The sequence below is a fragment of the Dendrobates tinctorius genome, unplaced genomic scaffold (assembly GCF_039654945.1).
Source record: "Dendrobates tinctorius isolate UK_male_01 unplaced genomic scaffold, ASM3965494v1 ptg000143l, whole genome shotgun sequence".
Taxonomy (NCBI): Eukaryota; Metazoa; Chordata; class Amphibia; order Anura; family Dendrobatidae; genus Dendrobates; species Dendrobates tinctorius.
This window is the reverse complement of record NW_027361810.1, coordinates 28,395,840-28,420,898: the sequence shown is the minus strand read 5'-3', so window position 1 is coordinate 28,420,898 and position 25,059 is coordinate 28,395,840. Positions and strand designations below refer to the sequence as shown.

The window sequence follows — 25,059 nt, the reverse complement described above, 5'->3', positions numbered from 1 at the left end:
CTGTGTGGTCAGCTTATGGTAAGGGACAGTACCTTTTAACAATACAGAATTACTCAAACTGGACAACCCCTTTATTGGTGGGAAATACCCTTAAGGCTGCAAATTAACAAGTGACAGAAAGATGTTTGGCCTTCAGTTATTAAGGTACCGTGACACTTAGTGATGCACCAGCGATCCCGACAATGATATGGATCGCTGGTGCATCGCTAAGTGGTCGCTAGTGATCTGCCACACAGGCAGATCTCACCAGCGACATAGCAGCGGTCGGCGGTCGCTACTTAGCTGTCAGACGCGGCGATCCTGACGTCCTCCCACCCGCGTCCACGCGTCGCTCATCGGCGCCACAGGAAGCACCCGACGAGAAACGGTCCAGGACGTTCTCGCACGATCGGCGATAGCCAGCGGGGGAGCCGATCGGAGGTAAGTATCACATGTAGCGATATCGCTATGTGTAACGGGCCCTTTACTCTCAATCTACTCATGAATACGCATGCTATTGCTTGGCCTTAGGGTATGTTTCCACGGTCAGGAAACGCTGTGTGTTTGACGCTGCGTATACAGCCTCAGCGTCAAACACGCAGCGTCCAGATGTTACAGCATAGTGGAGGGGATTTCATGAAATCCTGTCTCCACTGTGCGTTAAAAGACGCAGGCGGCAGACTACATTAAGGCCGATTAATAATGAAGAGGTGTCAATGAGTTAAAGGGTTAAAAAAAAGACACAGCCAGAAAAAAGTATTTTAATGAAATAGAACACTACACAGTTTTCCATATTTTCATGGCACGCCCAAATCCAAGCGAAGCCCTCGATCACCTGAAAAAAATAAAATAAACCAACACAAATACTCCCTGTTCCGACGTAGTCCATTTAATCATGAGTGTCCCAAGATGAGTCCAGCTCTGCTACATCTGGATGCATGACATCCGGATATAGCAGAGCTTGTAGATGACCACTGGAGATCTCCGGTGATCATCTACCTAGCCTAGTGACCGGAGATAACCCCCGTTCACATGCACGGCAGTTCTTGCAATAACATGGAAACATACCCTTAGGGTTTGTGCACACGACCAACATAGGATGAGTACTATCTGTGTTATTCTATGGGGCTGTGCACATGTCCAGTTTTTATCCTTAGTCCAAGGAAAAAAAAAGAGGGGTGGCATGTCATATTTTGGACCAAATTGTGGCCAAAATAATCAGATAGCTTTTCGTGGATGGAGAGAAAGTGGTTGTGTGAACCTAGCCTAATGGAAATGCTATTTTCAATAGGAGAGGAGGGGTGACTGACTTTATGACACTTTCTGCTCTACTCATGGGAGTAAAAAAAAAAAAATAAAATCATGGAACACAACTCATCCCTATTAGTAATTCTCAGAGATATGGAATCTAAAAAGAATGAAAAAAAAAAAAAAAACAGATAAACAAGGACATTAAATAAAATTAAAATAAATAAATAAATAAATAATAGCACATTTGGAAATACTATGTCTCAAAAACATAAGCCAACAGCATTATATTCTATAATGACCAATTTCAAGTATAAAATATCAAAGAATATTTATATGATTTAATAATATCAAATATTATTTCTACTATTATATATTAGTAGGAATTGTTTATTTCCTCTTTTTCCTCCCATTTTAAGCACCAAATATTTTTATTTCATTTTCTATTATGAATTTTCTTTAGAATATTAGTAGGAAGAGGTTTGGTCTTAGTTTCCTGAAAAGTGTGGTGCACAGAGAATTAGTTCCTTGTACACATAACGGGAAATTTAGGATAAATCTTCCAGAATTCTGGTTCAATTTGCATAGAAGGCTTGGCTTTATTATGTGCTTTAGACACCTTTAGTGCCTCACTTGGCAATTGGAAGTGGTTTATTAGTTTGCAGGTGTTCTCTCATCTTATTTAACAGTTAAATTGAAAAGCTGATTGCAAAAACAAGCTGTGACGAAAAGCTGCCTCCACTTGCAATATCGAAGAGTGTACAGTTCGGGTCAGTGGTGCAACCGTGCTACTAGTCAGAACCATCCACCAGGAAGCTGAGAGTCAGGAGAGTGAAGATAGAACATGGGACAAACACTTTAAGGCTATGTGCCCACGTAGCGTTTTAAAACGCTCACTAAAAACCGGACTCCTTCCCAGAAATCGCGCGGTTTTTTCCACGTGATTTCACCGCGATTATGATTGCGATTTTGCCGCGATTTTCGCGTGCGATATTCAAGCACTTTCCAAGCGATTTAAAAGATAGGATGTTAAAATGCTAAAAAAAATTAAAAAAAAAAAATCGGGGTATATTTACCTTCCGGCGTCCCGCGCTGCATTCCCGGGCCACAGAGTTCGCAGTAATGCCTTGCGAGACCTGTGATGCCGTGGTCTCGCGTTACTATAGCGATCTCGCGAGACCGCTAGAGTCACGCGAGACTACGTCATTACAGGGCCTTGCCGCAAGGCATTACTGGGAACGCTTAGGCCGGGAATGCAGCGCGGGACACCGGAAGGTAAATATACCCCGATTTTTTATTTTTTATTCTTTTTTTACAGGGGTATGGTACCCAGGGCCTGAAGGACAGTCTCCTCTCCTCCACACCGTGGGTACCAACCGCACATGAGACGCTTAACTTCCCGCATGGTGGGCATAGCCACATGCGGGAAGTCAGCGATTCTCATGCATTCCTATGGGTGCGGAATGGCGGCAATTCTTTGCGATTCCGCACAAAAGAATGAGCATGCTGCGATTTTTTCCACGATGCAATTCCACCGCGGAAAAAAGCGCAGCATTAGCACAGCATGTGCGGAATGCCATAGGAATGCATGGGGGGCGTTCTGTACACGATTTTTAAACGTTTTCGCTCCGAAAATCGCGGCAAAAACGCTTAAAAATCGCTACGTGGGCACACAGCCTAAAGAAGCACTCCTTCTCCTCCCATCAAAGTTTTTATCCTCTTAATATACTGCAATCATCATATTATACAGTACAATATACTTACAATTGCTAATTTTGCCTTTCTACCCAGCTAATTCTTCTCTATGTAGAAACAGGAAATCTCTGGCGCCTGCATTTATCATTCCCCTCTTCAGATCTTGACCCATCTGCTCCCTCCTCCCTTCCTCTGCCAGAGACTTTTGAAGTGATGACTTATGCAGGGAAAATTGACCTCCTGTTTCTACATAGAGCTTAGAAGGATTCGGTCATTTTTTAATCACGTGATGTCACAGACCTAATGAAAAAGAGAAGAATTAACTTGATATAAAGGCAAAATGAGCAATTATAAGTAGACAGTGCTGTATAATAAGATGATTGCAATATATTCAGTGGAAAAAAAAATAATTGCTGCAAAATTTTGGAGCAAAACATTGGCATAAAAAGTCAACCAATAGGTGGGGCAAAGCTAGATAAAAGTATCACAAGATAATGGTCGGACTGTCCCGTCTAAGGTTACAGCAACTATTAGTCAATGCGGTGCCGATTCACCAAAGCGTTTAGGCCAAAAAATTTTGAAAAGTTGCACATTTTTAGAGAAACGCGCAAAAAATTAATCTACGTTTGCCAATTTCGATGAACTCTTCCAAAATGGGTGTAATTGGGGCTGGATGGGGGTAGGGAATGGCGAAACTGCTGCTACTACTACTACTGCCACTACTACTGTCAGTCATCCCACAGTCTGCCTGCTCTAACTGTAAAGAACTCTTTGATATTTAGAAACCGGAACAGTCTTTTCTCCTGGTTCTTTGTAACGTCCTAGAAAACTATATTACAGGGCCATACAATGATAGGGAGGTCATCACAAGAAGATCGAATGGCGTTGTGACACCCAGCACCTCCACCAAACAGCTGTTACTAGCTCTAGCAGAGGCTGGATGCAGTTAGTGTAGAAGAGAAACATTACTGCTCGACACACTGTGTAGTGGCCATTCTTGGGTACTGCAGCTCAGATCCTATACATTTTTTTTCCTATCTGCACACTGACTGTAATCATTATGTTCGTTATGGAAAACCCCTTTAAATATAGTCATGTCGTGCCACATGAAAATAGAATTAGACTTACCGGTAATTCAGTTTCTAGAAATCTTCCACGACAGCATAGGAGGAGGTCGTCTCCACGCCCTAATGGGGGACAGGAAGCACGAGAGGTTAAAAGGTCCCTCCCTCCTCCCTCTCACCAGTGACTTACAACTGATTACCATAGCACCGGTTACCTTTAAGATTCTCAGAATTTGTCCAAGAATGCAGGGAGGGAAATAGTGATGTCGTGGAAGGTTTCTAGAAACCGAATTACCGGTAAGTCTAATTCTATTTTCTCTAGCAACCTTCCACGACAGCATAGGAAGCATAACAACCTATACTGCACTAGGGGGGGGGCGACGGCCTGAAGAACTTTTCAGCCGAAGACTAGATCTCTGTTGGATACAAGGTCTAATCTATAATGTCTAGTAAATGTATGTAAGGAGGACCAAGTTGCGGCCCTACAAATCTGCTCTGAAGATGCGCCTGCCCTCTCAGCCCATGACGTAGAGGTAGATCGTGTTGAATGCGCCTTGATTCCAGCAGGAGGAGTGATGTTTTGCGTCAGGTAAGCTTCAGAGATAGCCTTTCTAATCCAATTGGCAATGGTGTTTTTCGCCACCTTCTTCCCTCTGTTTGGGCCAGAGGTATGGATAAATAGGTTGTGGTCGACTCTATAGGGTTTGGTACACTCCAGGTAGTGGAGAACTATACGTCTTATATCCAGTGTATGAAACACCTCTTCTTTGGGGTTTGCTGGGTTTTGACAAAATGACGGGAGGCCTATATTCTGTGACCTATGGAAGTCGGACACTACCTTCGGCAGAAAAGATGGGTCAAGAGAGAGAACTATGGAATCATCTCTAATAGTTAGGTAGGGTTCCCTAACAGAGCGCCTGGAGCTCTCCTACTCGTCTTGCTGAAGTTATTGCTACCAGGAAGGCGACTTTACAGGCGAGAAGCTGAGACGTGCAGGATGACAAGGGCTCAAAGGGAGATTGAGTGAGTCCCTTAAGCACCACATTCAAGTCCCATGTTGGGACTGCTATAAGCTTCTTTGGATGAAGTCTAGTGGCCGATGTCATGAATCTTCTTATCCACCTGTGGTTGGCCAGGTCACAGTCGAACATAGCACCTAATGCTGACACTTGAACTTTCAAAGTGGTAGGTTTTAGACCTAGCTCTAGCCCCTTCTGCAAGAAATCCAGGATACGAGAAATGTTAGGTTTCTCTGGGTCAGGCAAGTCTGGTAGATACCATGAAGAGAACCTCTTCCATATCTTATTATATATGGCGATAGTGACCGGTTTTCGGGATTTCTGTAGGGTCTTTATTACCGCCTCTGATAAGCCCCTGGCCCTCAGGATCTGGGCTTCAGTAGCCAGGCCGCCAACCTCATTCCCCGGAGGTTAGGGTGATGTAGGGGGCCCTGCGAGAGAAGGTAGTCTTCCATGGGTAGGATGAATGGTCCGTCTACCACCAGCTCCGTGATCAGGGAGTACCAGCTCCTCTTTGGCCATAACGGAGCTACTAGGATGGTTGGGTTATGATCATCCCGAATCTTCTTCAGGGTTGCGGCAAGGATTGGGACTGGTGGAAAGGCGTAAGCTAGATGGAACCTCCACCTGTGGGCGAAGGCATCCACTCCCAGGGACCTGTCCCTGGGGTTCAGTGAAAAGTATTTTCCCACTTGAGCATTTTCTCCTGAGGCTAACAGGTCCGCCTCCGGGAGGCCCCACCTGTCGACCAGTTTCTGGAAAATTATTTTGTTCAGGGTCCACTCGCCAGGCTGGATGCTTTTTCTGCTTAAGAAATCTGCCTGAAGATTGGCGGTACCTTTCAGGTGAATTGCCGTCAAAGAGCGAAGGTGCTTTTCGGCCCAGGAAAATATTCGGTTTGAGAGGCCCTCCAGGCTGCTGGATCTCGTACCACCCTGGTGTCTGAGATGGGCCACCGTCGTTATATTGTCTGAGTAGACTCTGATGTGCTAGCCCCAGACCAGGTGTCTTGCTGTCAGTAGAGCTTCTTCCACTGCCTTCAGTTCTCTGAAGTTTGAGGATCTTGCGCTCACTTTCTGGCTCCATAACCCCTGGAATGGGTGACAAGACACTACAGCTCCCCAACCTTTTTTTGCTGGCATCTGTTGTTACCGTGACTAAAGGCGTCTGAGACCAGTTGATTCCTCTGCACAGGTTCTTGTGGTCCATCCACCATGCCAGCGAGGCTCTCACTACCCCCGGGGCTTGGACCTTTTTGTTCAGACAGGTGTGATCCCGATTCCAGTTTCTTAAAATATGGGACTGGAGCGCTCTGGAGTGGGCCTGTGCCCAAGGTACTGACTGGATACAGGAGGTCATGGATCCTAGTATGGACATAGCTGACCAGAGGGTCGGGGACCTCTGTTCCCTAAACTCTGAGATCCTTGATATTATGGATCTCTGGTGCTCCTTCGGGAGGAAGGACATTTGATTTTTAGAATCCAGTAGGATTCCTAAGAATTTCACCTCCTGGGAGGGTTGGATCTGAGATTTCTTTATGTTCGGGATCCATCCTAACGACTGGAGGATGCTCAGGGTCTGAGTCACCTGTAGTTCCAGAGTGCGGTAGGAGGCTCCTATTATTAGTAGGTCGTCGAGGTAGGGTACGATACATATGCCCTGACTTCGGATGTGGGACACAGCCTCCGTCATGATCCTGGAGAAAACTCGAGGAGCAGATGATATCCCAAATGGAAGTACGTTGTATTGAAAGTGTTTTATTTCTGGACTCTGGTGAACCGCGAACCTCAGATACTTTCTGTGGGAAGGATGGATGGGGATGTGGAAATAGGCATCCTTCAGATCTATAGTTGCCATAAAGTAAGATTGCCCTATCAGAGGAATGGCGGTCTTTACCGACTCCATTTTGAATTTGTGGTATGCAATGTGTCGGTTGAGGCCCTTTAGGTTTATTATTATTCTCGACTCTCCTGTGGGCTTTCTTACTAGGAACAGTCTGGAATAATGCCCTCTTCCTTGCTCCTTCACAGGGACTCGAGAGATGGCATTTGACTGTAGCAACTGCAGAATGCCGGAATCTAGAGCTGGGGTCTCCCAAGATGGTAGGGAGGTGACTCTTATACCCCGCGGGGGATAGGATTCGAGTTCTAGCAGTAGGCCCTCTCTGATCACACTGAGGACCCAGGGGCTGTTGGAAATCAACTGCCAAGCAGGAAAGAAACTCGAAAGCCTTCCCCCCACCGGGATCGAGTCATTGTTTTTCTTGGGATTGCTGTTGCTGCTGCTGGGGGACCAGGATGTTCCTGACTCTCCCTTTAGCGTAGCTTCATCTTTCAGTCTTTCCCTTCCCTCGTCGTTGGGATGACTGATTCTGGGGGCCACGAAAAAGACGTTTCCTTGTGGTTCTCTGCTCTGGAAGCACCTTCTTTTTGTCAGTGGCTTTTTCCAGAATTTCGTCTAAGGCAGGGCCGAAGACATGTTCACCTTTAAAGGGTAAAGAGCATAGCTTGACCTTGGATGTAATGTCACCGCTCCACGTCTTCAGCCAGAGGGCTCGCCTGGCAGAGTTTGATTGTACCATGGCTCTGGCAGAAGTACGGATCATCTCCACTGATGCGTCTGCCAGGAAGCCCGTAGCTCTCTGCAAGATAGGGAGTGAGTTAAGGAGGTCACTCCTTGAGGTACCCTGCGAAATATGGTTCTCTAGCTCCTCAATCCATTGAAAGAGGGACCTAGAGACACAAGTGGACGCAACTCCTGATTTTAAAGGTGGCCGCGGAGGATTCCCATGTTTTCCTCAGGAGGCTTTCAGCTTTACGGTCCATTGGGTCTCTAAGCTGAGACGCATCATCAAACGGTAACACCGTTTTCTTTACCACTCTTGCCACCTTACATCGACTTTCAGGATGTCCCATTTAAAGTCCTCTCCTTCCAGAGGAAACCTATGGCGGAGCTCTGAAGGGGCTGAGTAGCGTTTTTCAGGGTATTCCCATTCCTGGGAGATCATGTCCACTATGCTTTTATGAACCGGAAAGTCTGCTCGTTTAGGTCCTTCATATCCCCCAAACATGCGATCCTGTGCTGTTTGCATGACAGGTTCATCTTGTAGGCCCATAGTGGCGCGTACTGCGCTAATCAATTCCTCCACGTATTCTGTGGAAAGGAGATACCTTCTAACGTCAGGTGCCCTAGAGGTCCCCGGTTGCTCCCAGTTTTCGGAGCTCGAGTTGTATGATCTCTCCGACTCGGATTCTGAATCCTCCACCTGAATCCTCCGTTTTTTTGAAGGTGGTGAGCCCATAATCGGAGGGGGTGGAGGTGGAGGTGGAGGGGGGGACAGGGCGGCTAAGGAGGTCTGAACCTGACGAGTGACCAAGCTGCGGATCTCGTCAATTAATGATGGGTGCTCGGCCCTGACCACTTTATTAGTGCATGCCTGACATAACTTTTTCTCCCAATTAGAGGGAAGTTTGGTACTGCATATGGCACATTTGGCCGTTTTGCTGGACGTATTGGTGCTTTTATGGGCAGACTTTTCTCCCTATAAGAAAGAGGGGGAGAATTATTTTAAGGACCTTTATCCCGGATCGCACCCTTAGGACCCCCCCCCAGGTAACACTCACTGTGGCTGGGGCAGCGCTGGGCTCTGCAGATGCAGGGCAGGAAGCGTCCATGACAGCAGGGGATTTGCCTTACCTGTCGGCATCTTCCGGCGGGTTAATGAAGGGTTAACTCCGCCCTCAGCGCATTAGATTGATTCCCCCTCCTCCTCCCTGGGTCCTGGAGCAGGCACAGCAGGTGCTGGCGAGCTCCGCGCACTGGCAGCAAGATGGGGGCCGCCATGACAGCGCGCCCTCCACGTACCCCGGAAGTGACCCGCGCGCGTGACGTCACTTCCGGGTCGCACAGCACGCAGGGGAGGAGGAGACGCCGGAGAGCTGCGGGAGGCCTCCGACGGGGATCATTGGCCCGCTTTACTCCCCAAAGGGGAGCGCGGGAGTGCCAGGAAACGGTCCCGAATGCAGGAGCAGACAGGAGCAGAAACGGAGGAGGGAAGGCCGCGCCACCGACCACCACTGCCCGGCTTTTCTGGATCTCCAGGTACGCTGCAGCAGCCGGCCACACAGCATACCAGACCACTCCATGCCCCATGGGGGACAGGAAAGACACTGGTGAGAGGGAGGAGGGAGGGACCTTTTAACCTCTCGTGCTTCCTGTCCCCCATTAGGGCGTGGAGACGACCTCCTCCTATGCTGTCGTGGAAGGTTGCTAGAGAAATAAGGAATTACAAGATCGCTTCTACTAGAAGTAATGCTGAAATCTTTTTGGAAAAAAAAAAAAAAGTTGAAAAAGGTTGAAAGCTACGAGTCGCCAATAACAAGGTCTTATCGTCTGCTGTCCTTACGGCAACACTTCCTCTAGTGTTTGTGTTGTCATAGGGACACAGGGTGTAGAAACAACAGAGGATGACTTGTATACAGGTGGCAGTAACATAAGTCAATTTATGTCTATTATATAATGAAATTTTCTCTGGCAAGTGGATATTAAGTAAAGTTTACCATTTCTCAGAAATCCTCATATTCTTATCTTGAACTTCCCTATAAAAGGACACATTTTTAGGTTTTCAAGTTCAGACATAAGCGAAATGCAACGCATCCTTATTTTACGTAAAACGAGATTTCTGTTCATACTATACACACAGATTCATGGGAAGTTTCAAGAAACAGAAAGAAGAAATTAAGTTTCAGTTCTAAAGTGAAGCAAAAGCCATAAGTGGGCGAAGGATGTGTAACAAGACAAAGCAAAACCGTAACCATAGAGTGCCGGTGAAGTCCCAAGGACGGGCGAAACAGGGATGTATGACCTGTAACACATTGATGCCATGAGGCGAAACTAGGAAGAGACTGTTGAAAGGAACTTTCCCTCTTATGTTTTATCACATCCAGAAGTACAATGGGGAATTGTTATCTGGTTTAGATAAATCCCTTTTTAAGTGCAGTATTATGGCATTCTGATATACTAAGGTCCTCTACTTTTAGACCCTCATCTGCTATCCCGAGAGCAGCTAGAAAAAGCAGCTCCTATTTTTCTGGAACCAGGGTAAATGTAGGATTCTGGACATTATATTTCTTTTCAATAGGCACCGTGTAATGCTTCACTCGTCCTTTGGTGGCGACGCAATGAAACTAAACATTTGTTGCCTGATCGCTGTGATCAATTTATCAGCCAGAGAATAATACGAAATTAAATTAATTTTAGGGGGCCCTCTTAACAGATGACACAATTGACCATAGGCTGTCTAATTAGACCAGCCACTTCTTCACATCCGCAATGCAGTGGATCTTTGCCAAGAATCCTCCTCAAAAGAAATACAGCAAAAACACCCAAAAAAGGTGCAATGTCAAAATGAGATTACTTTATACTAGAGAAGGGTTGTAGGTCCCAGGTTCTGCCAAAGGATCTCAAAGCATGAAGATAAAAACAGTTTAATTCATACTTCATGCAACAAGTTTCCGAGTAGGTTTAATAATGCCTGAAGGAGAAGTTAAGTCTACTCCGAAACAAGGAACGCATTAGGATTGGCATTAGGTTAGGGTCCTGGAAAACGAGAAACGCCTTAACGTGGCTTCCAGGTACACATAAATTGGCCATTTTATGCGCTAAGCTTTCTAAATTATTCATATTTCTAGTGCAGTAATGCAATTCATTTTTTCATTTTTCATATTTCATGTTTGCATGCTATAGCGCTACAGTGTGCTTCCTTTTTTGTTTGAAGGAGAAGTTAAACCTACTCCGAAACGAGGAACGCCTGAAGGAGGACATAAACCTACTCCGAATCGAGGAACGCCAGGAGGAGATAAACCTACTCCGAAATGAGGAACGCCTGAAGAAGGAGATAAATCTACTCCGAAACAAGGAATGCCTGAAGGAGGAGACAAACCTACTCCGAAACAAGGAACGCCAGAAGGAGGAGATAAACCTACTCCGAAACAAGGAACGCCAGAAGGAGGAGATAAACCTACTCCGAAACAAGGAATGCCTGAAGGAGGAGATAAATCTACTCCGAAACAAGGAACGCCAGAAGGAGGAGATAAACCCACTCCGAAACGAGGAATGCCTGAAGGAGGAGATAAATCTACTCCGAAACAAGGAACGCCAGAAGGAGGAGATAAACCCACTCCGAAACGAGGAATGCCTGAAGGAGGAGATAAACCCACTCCGAAACGAGGAATGCCTGAAGGAGGAGATAAACCCACTCCGAAACGAGGAATGCCTGAAGGAGGAGATAAACCTACTCCGAAACAAGGAACGCCTGATGGAGGAGATAAACCTACTTTGAACTGCGTTGCATGAAGCATGAATAAAACTTTTTTATCCTCAAGATTTGTTATTCTTTGGCAGCGACTGGGATATACCGCCCCTTCTTCCTCTGCAAAATGTTCGTCCTGCACCCACTGGGTGTACATCAGCAGCATCCACATTAATTTCCACGCTTAACAGAGTTGTGCCATACACAGGCCCTCCGGTGAGAGACTAATTATCAATCCAGCCTCCTTTCATGCTAGAAACATCACACAACGAGCGCCTTTTTGCTTTCTCCAGAAAAATTGACATTACTGTGCACATGTTGATGTTGTGCCTTATATCTTGTCTTTTAACCAGTGTGAGATATGTAATTACTGATGTGTAGATCAGGATAGCAGACTGTCTCACACTGGTAACTCAACCTTTCATTTACAATAAGCTCTGGAGGCAGATTCTCAGGGAGATCTATGTCCCACCCATAGATCTTAAGAGTTCATTTACATATTAAGAAAAACGTTGATTTTTCTGGAATAAGGCATCGGATCGCTGATATAAAGGGATCACTTTATTTAGCTTTCTATGACCTGCATGCCCAGGCATATGGCATAGGAGGGATGATCCTACTGACAGATGTCCTTTAAATACTGTTCTGTCCTAATATCAGACTTATCAGTAGAATTAATGGTGCTATAAGTGAATAAAATAAATACTTCTGTCTACATGATGTTATTCTAGTGTGATACATAATATTTGTGCATATTTATAAAGACAGACATAGTATATCCATAGTGACACTTTGCATATTTCTCGGTTTTATGACAGCAGTAATTCTCTTTTCTGACCCCGTCACTCCCTGTAATCACTGATAAACCCCGGCTCCAGGAGACTGATAATGTGGGGATGATCAGCGATTGCCTGTACAGTAATTATCCCTTATTTTCAGGACAAGATGCAACAGAATCCCTGAGACTAAAGACTGATGTCCCCAATTGTTAGGGGAGTCGGATTAAGGTCGGTTTGGGTCAAAGGCACTTCCCATTACCATTTCTCATTCCCTAGATGTAATAATAGTGTCTCTGTATTGAAATGCATGGAAAAGGGAGCGAGCAAATTCAAACAAGTCAGCAGCACAGAGTATTTCAGGCAAACATTTAGGAACACTGTCAAATTAATGTTATGGGATGACCTTTTCCGCCTTTGATGAGAACTGATACTCTTCTAAAGTGCATGCTTTATAGTAAAATAGGTCGGCTACATAATGTAAACCTATACAAACGAAAAAGCAAATCGCAAATGTTTTACATCTGGTCCGCAATCATCTTCTGTGCTGTCTACAGTCCTGCTCTACCCATAGATATTACGGTATGTGGGCTGCTGCTGATCCACAGGGAAGCATCAGACAATTTATCTTCTATTTTCCTCCCGATTTTATTATGAGAATGGTTGCTAATACACAATTGCTCATTAAAAAAAAAAAAAAAAAGGTTTGGCAGCACACCGCGAGACAGCTTCCTATATTGGCTGCGCCACTATTTCCGCTACATGTATAGGCAGAGCCTACAGGTTTACATTGGACGTCAATGACGTCGTCACCGCAACATATAAAATCACTGCCCTCAAAAATGGCCTTGCAAAATAAAATCCTGCCATTTCTCCTCTGAGGATTTTTAACCTGTGACTCAGCCTAGGTACACAACATACCTACCGGGCGAATGCCAAGTACAGAAGCAGGAGTGCCAGGCTCCAATAGTTACACGGTGATACATACACTGAATAATGAGCTGCAAGGAGCCCAAAGTAATGTATCAGTGGAAGCCATTCTGGAAATCACGGAGACACACAGAGATATAACATTTTTGGAATGCCAGAATGGGAACGCTCTACTGAAAATGGTTAGTCCGGCACTTGTAAGTTTGTAGATCTGAGATATGGCCAAACTAAGGTTCTAGGATTAATCAAGCGAGTGGCTCACCTGTCTTAAATCCACAGCAAAAAGAATAGTCCAAAACAGGCCGATCCAGCACATCTGAGAAAATGTGAACTTTATTTTGTTCCAATACAAATGTCATGCAAGGATGATGTGAATCCACGAGTACAAAGTCCCATAGGAACACAAACAGGCTGACGAGTTTCAAGGCACAAGACTACGTGCCCAATCAACACTAGAATCATAGACTCTAAATGCGGCTGCGTCCAAAACGCTGCTATTCCTGATCGTGGGCCCGTAGCCTAACACTTCTTATTCCTAACCTTATGAGAAAGGAGCGTTATACTTATAAAAAAAAAAACAAAAAAAAAACCATGCCAACCAGTTTGTTTTTAAGGGACTTTTTACTACCTGATTTTGTTTGACGTGTTTCGAAGCATAGCGCTTCTTGCTCCTAGTCTTACGAGTAAGAAGCATCGTGCACTGAAACGCGTCAGTTTCTTCTTCTAAGCGATGTCTTACGTCTGGATTTTTGATTCATCGTCCTTACATTGCGAGAAAATAAAGTTTATATTTTTTCAGATTTGCCTTTTTTCACACTGTTCTAAAAATGCACTCGCCACATTTTGGTTCTCAGTTTCTAGACCCCCCAACTGATGTCATTGTTTAATAAGTCGCAATACAGAGAAATATCCACAATCCCAATTTTCAAAAGTCAAATTTAATAGACTCAGGGTGGGGTAAATATATATATATATATACACTCACTGGCCACTTTATTAGGTACACCTGTCCAACTGTGTGTTAAGACTTAATTTCTAATCAGCCAATCACATGGCGGCAACTCAGTGCATTTAGGCATGTAGACATGGTCAAGACAATCTCCTGCAGTTCAAACCGAGCATCAGTATGGGGAAGAAAGGTGATTTGAGTGCCTTTGAACGTGGCATGATTGTTGGTGCCAGAAGGGCTGGTCTGAGAATTTCAGAAACTGCTGATCTACTGGGATTTTCACGCACAACCATCTCTAGGGTTTACAGAGAATGGTCCGAAAAAGAAAAAAAATCCAGTGAGCGGCAGTTCTGTGGCCGGAAATGCCTTGTTGATGCCAGAGGTCAGAGGAGAATGGGCAGACTGGTTCGAGCTGATAGAAAGGCAACAGTGACTCAAATTGCCACCCGTTACAACCAAGGTAGGCAGAAGAGCATCTCTGAACGCACAGTGCGTCGAACTTTGAGGCAGATGGGCTACAGCAGCAGAAGACCACACTGGGTACCACTCCTCTCAGCTAAGAACAGGAAACTGAGGCTACAATTTGCACAAGCTCATCGAAATTGGACAGTAGAAGATTGGAAAAACGTTGCCTGGTCTGATGAGTCTCGATTTCTGCTGCGACATTGGGATGGTAGGGTCAGAATTTGGCGTAAACAACATGAAAGCATGGATCCATCCTGCCTTGTATCAACGGTTCAGGCTGGTGGTGGTGGTGTCATGGTGTGGGGAATTTTTTCTTGGCACTCTTTGGGCCCCTTGGTACCAATTGAGCATCGTTGCAACGCCACAGCCTACCTGAGTATTGTTGCTAACCATGTCCATCCCTTTATGACCACAATGTACCCAACATCTGATGGCTACTTTCAGCAGGATAATGCGCCATGTCATAAAGCTCGAATCATCTCAGATTGGTTTCTTGAACATGACAATGAGTTCACTGTACTCAAATGGCCTCCTCAGTCACCAGATCTCAATCCAATAGAGCATCTTTGGGATGTGGTGGAACGGGAGATTCGCATCAGGGATGTGCAGCCGACAAATCTGCGCCAACTGTGTGATGCCATCATGTCAATATGGTCCAAAATCTCTGAGGAATGCTTCCAGCACCTTGTTGAATCTCTGCCACGAAGAATTGAGGCAGTTCTGAAGGCAAAAGGGGGTCCAACCCGTTACTAGCATGGTGTACCTAATAAAGTGGCCAGTGAGTGTATATATATAATATAATTTAAAAAAAAACCTATAGACCACTTTCGGATCAATGTTGCCCCCCCACATTCGGTCCTGCGTACCCCTGCCAGTCATTTGACAAATATCCAGTGGAAAGTGAAAACACACCTGTCTTCCTATTCCCACCGGATGTTTATGCCAGGCAAGGGGACACAGGACGGAGTGCGGAGGAACGGAGGTGGTTAGGAGTCACTTCTCTTTCTGCAGTGTCAGCCATTGATAGGGATGCGTTGCTCCCACCTTACTCTCATAATACAATTATTATTTGTAAGATTTCCCTACATTCCGATGCCGGCATCCGATATAATGACACAGTTGAGGCTAATCGGGGATTTTACTGAGTATATTAGCACCAGACACCAGTGAGGTGTATGAATCTGCCCGGGGCGGTCCTGTGCTTTTATATGCACAAGGTTTTAGTGATTGCTAATAACTTTATCATTTACATGGATAGTGATATAGTTTACAATATGGGAGACATTTATTTATTTTACTCATTTTTATAGCGCCATTAGTTCCACAACGCTTTACACACAACCATCATCGCTGTCCCCCAATCGAAATTCCCTATCAGTATGTCTTTGGAATGTGGGAGGAAACCGGAGAACACGGAGGAAACCCACGCAAACACGGGGAGAACATACAAACTCCTTGCAGATCCCTCATAAATGTTCCCAAGTATAATAAAAAAAAAGCATACGCACACCATCACAGTAAATGTGATTTTGTCTTACCTGAATGCAGGTATTTTGGGCTGAAAATCATTTTTGCAATTATGTTTCATTCCAAATGTTGCATAGTCTATGTTTTTTTCTGTTCTTTTTTGCATATTGCTGGCTGCAGAATGAGATACCTGAGAAACAGTCAGTGAGTTTGTAATTTAGATCTGCCTTTTCCTGAACTCCTTTGTGCTGATTTATGATCATAGACCACACCAAAGTTGAACTGGACTTCGATGTGGTCATAAAATCAGGTAAGAGGAGCTCTGAAAAAAAGCTCCCCGTCAGAGCGAGCTAGCTAGCTCACTGATGGATCCTCAGTTCACTAATACTATCTTTTAGTGTAGTTAAGAATTGGTAAAATCTGAGTGGTAAGAATATTCTAATAAGTCCCTGAATGTAAAAATTTGTAGCCCAAAATATACACATTTACGCTCCGTTCCCACGGTGAGCTTTTTTTTTTTTTTTTTTTTTTAGTTTTTGATGTTGGGAGATATTTTTGCACCCAATAATTAAAATAGGATATTTGTTGTTGTTTACTATGCAGCGTAAAAAAAACTCAAAAGAAATTTAAACAAAAATTACTTAACTTTTATGTTCTTCACTCTAAAATGACCTCATAACTTTATTGTAGTTTGATAATCATCGCGACCAGGGACCCTGGAGAAAGTGGAGTGACAGTGCGTCCTGCACCCGAAATCTACGCGGCACAGCAGCACGAGGTTTACCGCATGTTATGTCCGTTTCGTATCTCCTTCCAGATCTTCCACGCCCCTCACCCCACCTCCTGGACCACCCCATAGACATTGCTGAGCGTGGCGTCCTACCAGTCAGTCCCGGTGCGTCTGATCTGTGCCGCCATCTTTAGTGACGAGGACATCCGTAATATCGCGGGCAGCGGCTCTCACAACAGGGCGAACACACAACAGTCTTCTAGGTAACGGAACCGGTTTTATTGTATAGGGCACCTTCAAGCAATGAAAGAGAAGTCTGGAAGGAGCCTGGCAGCAAGGACAAACCTCGTAACACCAGCTGTCTCCTTACACTCGGTAATGGAATAATTAAAAGCTGCTTGACAGAAGTTCGAGTTGCTGTGTTCGCAGATTGCACCACGCCGGCGAATAAGAGTGTCAGAAATCATTAACGAGCCCTTCCCTATAAATAAAAAAAAATTAAAAAAAAAAAAAAAAAAAACACACTGTAAAGATTTTATTCCATTTCTGGAAACAACCACCAACCCGGCTGCCATACATTTACTAGAAGGTTATGGTCACATCCAGTAGGTTTTTTTCTGCACCAAAAACCAGTGATGGCAGGAAATCATTGGATGTATGTGCGTTTTGTAAGTGCATCCCCCCCACCCCCATCATTCATTAGAACGGGTGAAAAACGCAAAAGAAAAAAAGGCTGAGAGAATGGACATGCTGCAAACATAAAAAAAAAAAAACAACACCTAGCTGATCAAAAAAAAAAAACAAAAAAACAAGTGTGCGCATGAGTTTTTGTGTTTTTTAAAATCTTTCACTTTGCTGGTATTGTAAAAAAAAAAAAATGCTGCAGGATTTGGCGCTCATACATCGTTTGTTTTTTTTTGGTGCATTTTTTTTTTTTTTTACAGTATCAGCAAAGTGAATGAGATTTCAAAAAAATCCCATGTGCGCACTTGTTTCTCCATCGCTTTAGTATAATCTAAGGCCATGTGCGCACGTTGAGTAAATATTTGCTTGCAGAAATTTCTGCATCTCTTGGTAGGAAAGAAAAATCTGCCGCGTTTTTGGTGCATTTTTGCATGTGTTTTTTTTCCCTGTGCATTTAATGGGGCAAAAAACGCACACAAAAAAATTGACAAGCTGCGGATTTAAAACGCACAGCAAATCCTGCAAGGAAAAATACTGATCGTGTGCACAGCACCTAAGGATTCTCATTGACTTTGCTGGCATATGGATTCCATAGCATTTTGGGGCCAATTCTGCATGGGAAAAAAAAAAAACATCAAAAACGCATTGTGTGCACACAGCCTAAGGCCGGGATCACACTACCGTGTGTGATGCGAGAAACTCGCACAAGTCTCTCGCATCAACACCCGGCACTCGGACCGGAGATACAGCTGCATGTATTTCTATGCAACCGCAGCTCTGGTCCAAGTGCCGGCGGTAGTCACTCATACAGCGGTACAGATATTAATTCTGCACCATGTGAAATTATAGAAGATTTTCAAAGCGTGAAATGTGCGGCAGATCTACCGTAAATTTCCACAACGATATCCGCAGCACAACTTTGGCAAACAGGACTGAGCCGCTACTAACAACCCACCGCAGAGAATCTGCAGCAAAATCCACAGTGGCAAAAACTCCACGGTTTTCATTGTGGTAATAATGCTGCATTGGAAAATCTGAAATCTGCAGCATAATTTCTCACGCTGCAGATTTAAAATCTGCACCGTAGGAAGATTTTCTCTATAGTGCATACATGAAAACTAATCATTCAGCCACTTTTCCTGTACTATAAGGCTATGATCACACTAGAAGTTTTTTTGCTGCAGTTTTTTCTGCAGCAAAACCTGCTCTCTTGGCAGGAAAGAAGATGCGTCAACAACGCAGGTTTGTGTACATTTTTCTGACATGTTACATTTGTCTCTTGTGCATGATGATAAAGCTTAAGGCAAAGAAAAAAAAAAATCTGATTCCACTCCATCTGGTTCTGGCACAAAAAAAAAAAAATACAGCAAAACCTGATACCTGTATTTTTTCAGCGTTTTTTCACCACTCATTACTTTCAATGGGTGCAAAAAGCCGAAAAACACTGAAATAAAGGGACATGCTGTATTCTGCAAAAAAAAAACAAGTAAAGGCACAAAAAATACTGGAGGACAAAAAAAAAAAAAAACAAAGCTGTGTGCATGAGATTTCTGAAACCTCATAGACTTTGCTGGTTCTGTAAAATGCACCAGAAAATCTGCATTGAATAAACCGCACCAAAAACGGCCAGTGTGAACAGAGCCTAATAATACATCACAGAATTTCTGCAATGGACAATTTGCTGTGTATCAGTTCAGGCTATCACCCAACTATTCTAGAATTTCAAATAGCAAATACGTTTAGTTATAGGACTTGTTCACAAGGGGTTTTTGATGCTTGTGTTGTATGCAATAAAAAGTGTAACATTTTACAATTAAATTACTTTTACGTGGCGCGCTTTTTTCTCTTGTGTGGCTTTCACCGATGCTGCACTTCTTAAGACACACAAGTCAATTATTTCAGCGTTTTTCCTGCGCTTTTTCTCCATTGAGATTAAAATGGTTTAAGCACATGTAAAAAAAAAAAAAAAAAAAAAAAAGCATAAAAATGCACCAAAAAAATGCCAGCGATTCCCAATGCAGTTTTCTGGAAGAAAAAAAAAATAAAAACGCATCAAAAAAAGCTCCATGCAAGCATGCCTATATACTGATACATCTCCATACTGCTGCGTAACAAGGCAGATCTGTCACTCAGGGGTCCAGGAGAGAGTAGACCCTTTAGTATAATGGCAGTCATATCTGTTTTCCTGCCACCCAGCTTTCCTACAAACCGATACATCTCAGGAATCATACTGTTCCGCATAATACATATTTTCTGTATTTTAAGTGACGTTTCACGGAAGTACGATGGAAGCCGTTTCATATCTGGCGGTAGAAGAAGCTTCAGCATTTCTTCAGGATGACATTTGAAGAGCACTTAAGAGATGCACAAGGACCGAACATATACCGTAATTTTAGACCACAGCTGTCATAGTTCATCTCTCGTGCCCTCGGATGACCCTCTCCACTCAATATAGCCTGCTATCGCCTTAAAATCACGCGTACAGTACACGGTGGTTAGGGAAGTAATTCGGGCTGCTGCGGTTTCCCTGATTTCCTAAAACTGACACCTTGGAATGAATTGTGATTCTGTGAAAGTAAAGATACTGCTGCTGGGGATTCATCAGCCGAGTCCACTACTGCAAGGACTTTGATGATCCTACAGAGCAAGTGCAACTAAAAGGCCATATCCCCGCACTCCTACCTGACCCCACACGTATCCTCCCCAGGCAGGAGAGGACAGCCGCGGCTCCCAGATACCTCCGGCAGAGGCTTATACTCCGTAAGAACAAAGGATCAGGCATACTGAAATCCAATAAGCCTGATCCTTCTTTGCCCTGACATCTGCCATTGGTGGGATGACGGCAATCCAGAAAATATTGGATGGCTGGCCACGGCAGCCAAGTACGGCCGCTTTGGCTCATAGTCACCCAACATGTAAGGGCATCAATGGAACCCAGAAAATAGAGCAGTATCTCTAGGCACTGAAAAAGAAATAGCACTTAAGAGCTATAGGTACATAGTGACATGTCATATTTCATCTCAAGAGCGGAAAGTCATTTTATAGTTATGTAGACACAGATAGTACTGCCTCCCTGTATCACCTTGTGAATGATAATGATATTGATAGCACTGCCTCTCTGTCTTTCTCGGTAAATGATGAAAACACAGATAGTACTGCCTCTCTGTCACTCCCTGTAAGTCATCTACACACAAACAGGACTGCCTCCTGGTCTTTCACAGTAAATGATATAGGCACAGATAGTACTGCCTCCCTGTCTCTTGGAACAATTAATGTAGACATAGGTAATACTGCTGCCCAGTCTCTGAGTAAATAACACATGCATAGATGGTATTGCCTTCCAGTAAATGATGTGGGCACAGATAGTACTGCCTCCCTGTCTCTTCCTGTAAATCATCTAGACACAAGGAGCACTGCCTCCTGGTCTCTCTCTGTAAATTATGGAGACACAGAGAGTACTTTTTCCCTCTCCTTTGGAACAGATAATATAGCCACAGCATAGATGGTACTGCCTTCCAGTAAATTATGTAGGTCTAAGGGGTAACGTTTCTCCTTGTGGAGAGTGACACACCGGCTCTGGCATACCAAGGTAAGGAGGCTTATTTGCCGTGCAATGCTCCTCTGGGAAATCAAACATGCAAACTACCTCTCCAGGGAGGAAGAGGACTCGAACTCTATAGCGCCACCTGTTGGAAGCAGCGATCCTACCAGTCATTATTGACCTTTTAACGAGCCTTGCAATATGACTCAAGATAAATCCAAATCAGAATCTCAGTGTGCAGATGCAGTGTGTTTCAGGGTATCGTCCCTCATCAGTGCAGAGTATGAGTACTGATTTGGCTGGGCGAGAGGCTCTGGTCTGAGGTCTAAGGGGTAACGTTTTTCCTTGTGGAGAGCGACATACTGGCTCTGGCATACCAAGGTAAGGGGGCTTATTCGCCGTGCAATGCTCCTCTGGGAAATCCAACATGCAAATTGCCTCTCCAGAGAGAAAGAGGACTTGAACTCTATAGCACCACCCGTCGTTTCACTCCGTATGGGGCTCACGTTTCTGACATCAGGGCACTTAAGATATATTTTGTCAGAAATCATGTACATTACTTTATACACGCAATTCTTCGTGTCCAGCTCCATTGGAATCAATGATACAACAGCGGAGAAACTTCTCGCAGGCACATGAATGTAAATGCTGGTAGTGAGCTGATTACACAATGAGTCAGCCATGCCTAGTCATGCTTCCTCTAGCACCGGCACATGTTCACGGCGTGCTTGCTGCATGAAAGCAATGTGTCTCTCAGAGAACGGCACTGTTCAGACCTATGGGATGAGATCAGTCTGGTTTACCGTAATGGCCATGAAACTTTCTCGGACCTTGCCTGGGGTTGGGCAGCACAGAGATTCTTGCACGGTGATACCCAAAGGAGACGATGTCGCAACTTCAGTTACATAACTTCTTCTTCACCTTGTTCGTCAATTTTATATGTTGTCTTAGGCAAAAAGGAACTATGGCACTACTGTAAATCAATGGAAATTATTTTGTCAGGTTGTAATATTGTGTCCCATAAAGTGAAAGATATGTGAAATTTAGCCCCCCCCCCCCCCCCGAGACTCTGCAGCCACAACGGGCAGGTGGCAAAAAAAAAAAAAAATCCAACTAGATCAGAGGACTATACAGCAACACAACCAATACTTCTGCATTATGCTGCGCTGCGGCCTGTGTCGCGGTCAAAGTCGCAGTTTGACTCCAACCTCAGGGCTCATTCAGACCTTCTGTGGGCAAGGCAATGAGTTGGTGAACAAAGATAGGACCACACTTGGATAACATCCGAGTGCAGCCTGATTTTTTTTTTTTCACGGACTGTCAGAAAGGAAAAGGTGGAGACGTTTTTTTTTCCTCTTAATTTCTCCATGCATGAGAAATCATGACACTTGGACCACACTGTGATCGGAAGAACTTGACCGTTTTTATCTTATGCGGAAAAATTGGGAGTCTTAACGAGCCCTTAGGCCAAGTTCACACAAGAGTATAAAACATTTTTAAAAAAAATTAAAAAATCATTAAATTTTCATACTGAAAAAAACATTTTCTTCTGTATTGTCATCCGTGCGGCATTTGTTCTTTATACATCAGAGGTGACTAAAATTTACACGACCATGAACAGTTTTCTCTGTCACTATTGCAACGTATCAGCAAAAATCGCACGATGTACGGATGATCCACATGGGATCAGATTATTTTGGAGCACTCTTACACTTGAACGCATGCGTCCTAAATCAAATACAGAAGAGACGGGTCCATGCTGCAATTTTTTCAGGCGGAGATTTGCTCCACGTAAAAAAAAATAATAATAATGAACAGCTCAATTGAGTAACATTGGTGGCAATTTTTCCCCACAAACCATACGGAACATACGGAGCGTTATGGTGTCATCTGCAGCCGTTGACTCTCGGTCATGAAATTCTGCCCCTAATAGCATCCCTATAGCTAGGACCACTGCACTGTGCCACATAGCCCGGGCCGTAGAAGAATGTGACATTTCTAAGGAGCCCCCATTATCTACTGCCGGAAAAAGTCAGGTTCAGTCCCATAGAGAGGGGCGTAACGAGAAGAGGCGCAGGGGCTGCAATCGCACCCGGACCTGGAGTCTAAGGGGCCCGAAAGGTCCATATGAAAAGATCCTTACTATTAAAGACTTACAATAATTGGGGGGCCCATTGGAGCTTTTGCTTTGGGGCCCACAAGCTTCAGGTTACGCCCCAGTCTATAGACGATGAATGGCGCGGAGACGGAGCACGAGCCCCTCCTCTCCATTCATTGCTGGGGGTCTCAGCGTCGGACCCCCGGCAAATCAGTAAGTTATCCCCCATTGTAAGAAATCTTACTATTATATACTTGTATGGGGCAAGGAACCTTTAGGGCCCCTGAGACACCAGGGCCCATTTTCAGCTGACACACATGCGCACCTACAGAGAAGACCCCGAAAGTGAGTGCAGCTGATGGCTGGGGGGCCCCGACTAATGTCCAAGAAGAACAGTTCTGCAGCAATGACATCACAAGCGGAATATTTAGCAATGTTCACGTTGTCGTCTAGCTCTGATAAGAGGTTCTGCAGCAGCCGTGATGTTTCCTGTCAGTCAGCGGTGTCTCCTGAGGGCTACATGTGGATGACAGGATGCAGGGAAAGCCCACACTCACCTCCCGTGTGATGTCAGGCACGGCTCCACAGGCAGCAGTCACCGGGCCCCCGGGGGCAGCGGTCACCAGGGCAGTGGCAGCTCCCCGCTCACAGACCCGCGCTCACCACCCGGTGCGGGAGGCCCAGCAACATCCAAACCCGGAAGTAGCGCGGAGACAGCCACAGGAGCGGCGGGGCAGGCGGCCAATCAGCGGGCAGCGTGCTGCGCCCTCAGCCAATCACAGGCTGAGGATAGTGTTACAGTGTTGCCAAATGTTACAAGACAGGGAGTTCTGAGAAGCTGCGGATGGAGGCGGCCGGTCACAGGGGCTGCGGGCGATCACACGGCAGAGAGAGAGAGAGATCTGATCTAGATTCTGTACATAGATGTATCACTGCCTCCTAGTTTCTGGCAGATAAGATTACAAATATTTTTCTTCAGCTCTTAGTTCATGATACATTAAACAGATAGAAATAAATGATATAGATACTGTACAGAGATGTGTCACTACCACTCAGATCCTGCTGGGAATGTTATAACTTCAAGAGTTCATGATCTGGAGTGAGAGAGATACAAAAGTCTGACACAGATTCTGTACCTAGATGTATCGCTGGCAGATCACCTTAAAGGGAATCTTGTCACCCCTTTTTCAAATATGAGCTGCCGGCACCGCCATCAGGGGCTTATCTACAGCATTCTGTAATGCTGTAGATAAGCCCCCGATGTAACCTGAAAGATAAGAAAAAAGTTAGATTATACTCACCGGGGAGCGGTCCGATGGGTGTCGCGGTGTCGGGTGGCGCCTCCCATCTTCATTCGATGCCGTCCTCTTCTTCCCTTCCTGTCGTGGCTCCGGTGCAGGTGTACTTTATATGCCCTGTTGAGGGCAGAGCAGAGTACTGCAGTGCGCAGGCGCCGAGAAAGGTCAGAGAGGTCCAATGCCTGAGCAGTGCACCTGAATCAGAGCCAGGACAGGAAGAAAAGAAGAGGACGGCATCGTATGAAGACGGGAGGTACCGGACTGGACGGCGACACTCATCGGACCAAAACGGATGCCGGGGTTAGTATAATCTAACTCTTTTTTCTTATCTTTCAGGTTACATTGGGGGCTTATCTACAGCATTACAGAATTATCACAAATATTCCTATAAATGATGGATACACAAAATATACCACCTCTTTTAGGCCGCTTTCACACTTCAGGCTTTCGGTATCCGGCATGGTGTGGCAAAAAACCGGACTACCGGATCCGGCCGCAAACGCAGACACCGGATCCTTCTTTCTGCCAGATATATTTCTGGCAGAGAAGGTTTCCGGGCATGCGCAGTGCGAAAAACCGGTCCGTCGTTGGGAAAAAATGTTGCATGCAACTTTTTTTCCAGACGCTGGACCGGCTATTTTCTCCGGATCTGGAAAAAAACGGACGTGCCGCATTGCCATCCGGCGCAATGCAGCAGCAATGAAACCGCACAGGGAAAAAGCCGGATCTGGTCGTAACAGGCGCCGGTTTTTCGGCGCACCATGCCGGATACCGAAAGCCTGAAGTGTGAAAGTGGCCTAACTCTA

At 45.0% G+C, this 25,059-nt stretch overlaps 1 protein-coding gene across 4 annotated transcripts in view; it reads right to left on the bottom strand.

Annotated features, from left to right (window-relative positions):
* Window positions 1-23,675, bottom strand: part of GPD2 (glycerol-3-phosphate dehydrogenase 2) — a 262,935-nt gene extending 239,260 nt beyond the window's left edge. For 2 of the 4 annotated variants that reach the window (XM_073545647.1, XM_073545650.1), the window contains exon 1: window positions 23,513-23,675. The gene's annotated coding sequence lies outside the window, so the exon portion shown is untranslated. Of the gene's footprint in view, window positions 1-16,785; window positions 16,949-23,512 lie in introns of those variants that run through there. The other 2 variants (XM_073545651.1, XM_073545648.1) reach the window with 2 other exon arrangements.
* Window positions 23,676-25,059: the final 1,384 nt, after the last annotated feature.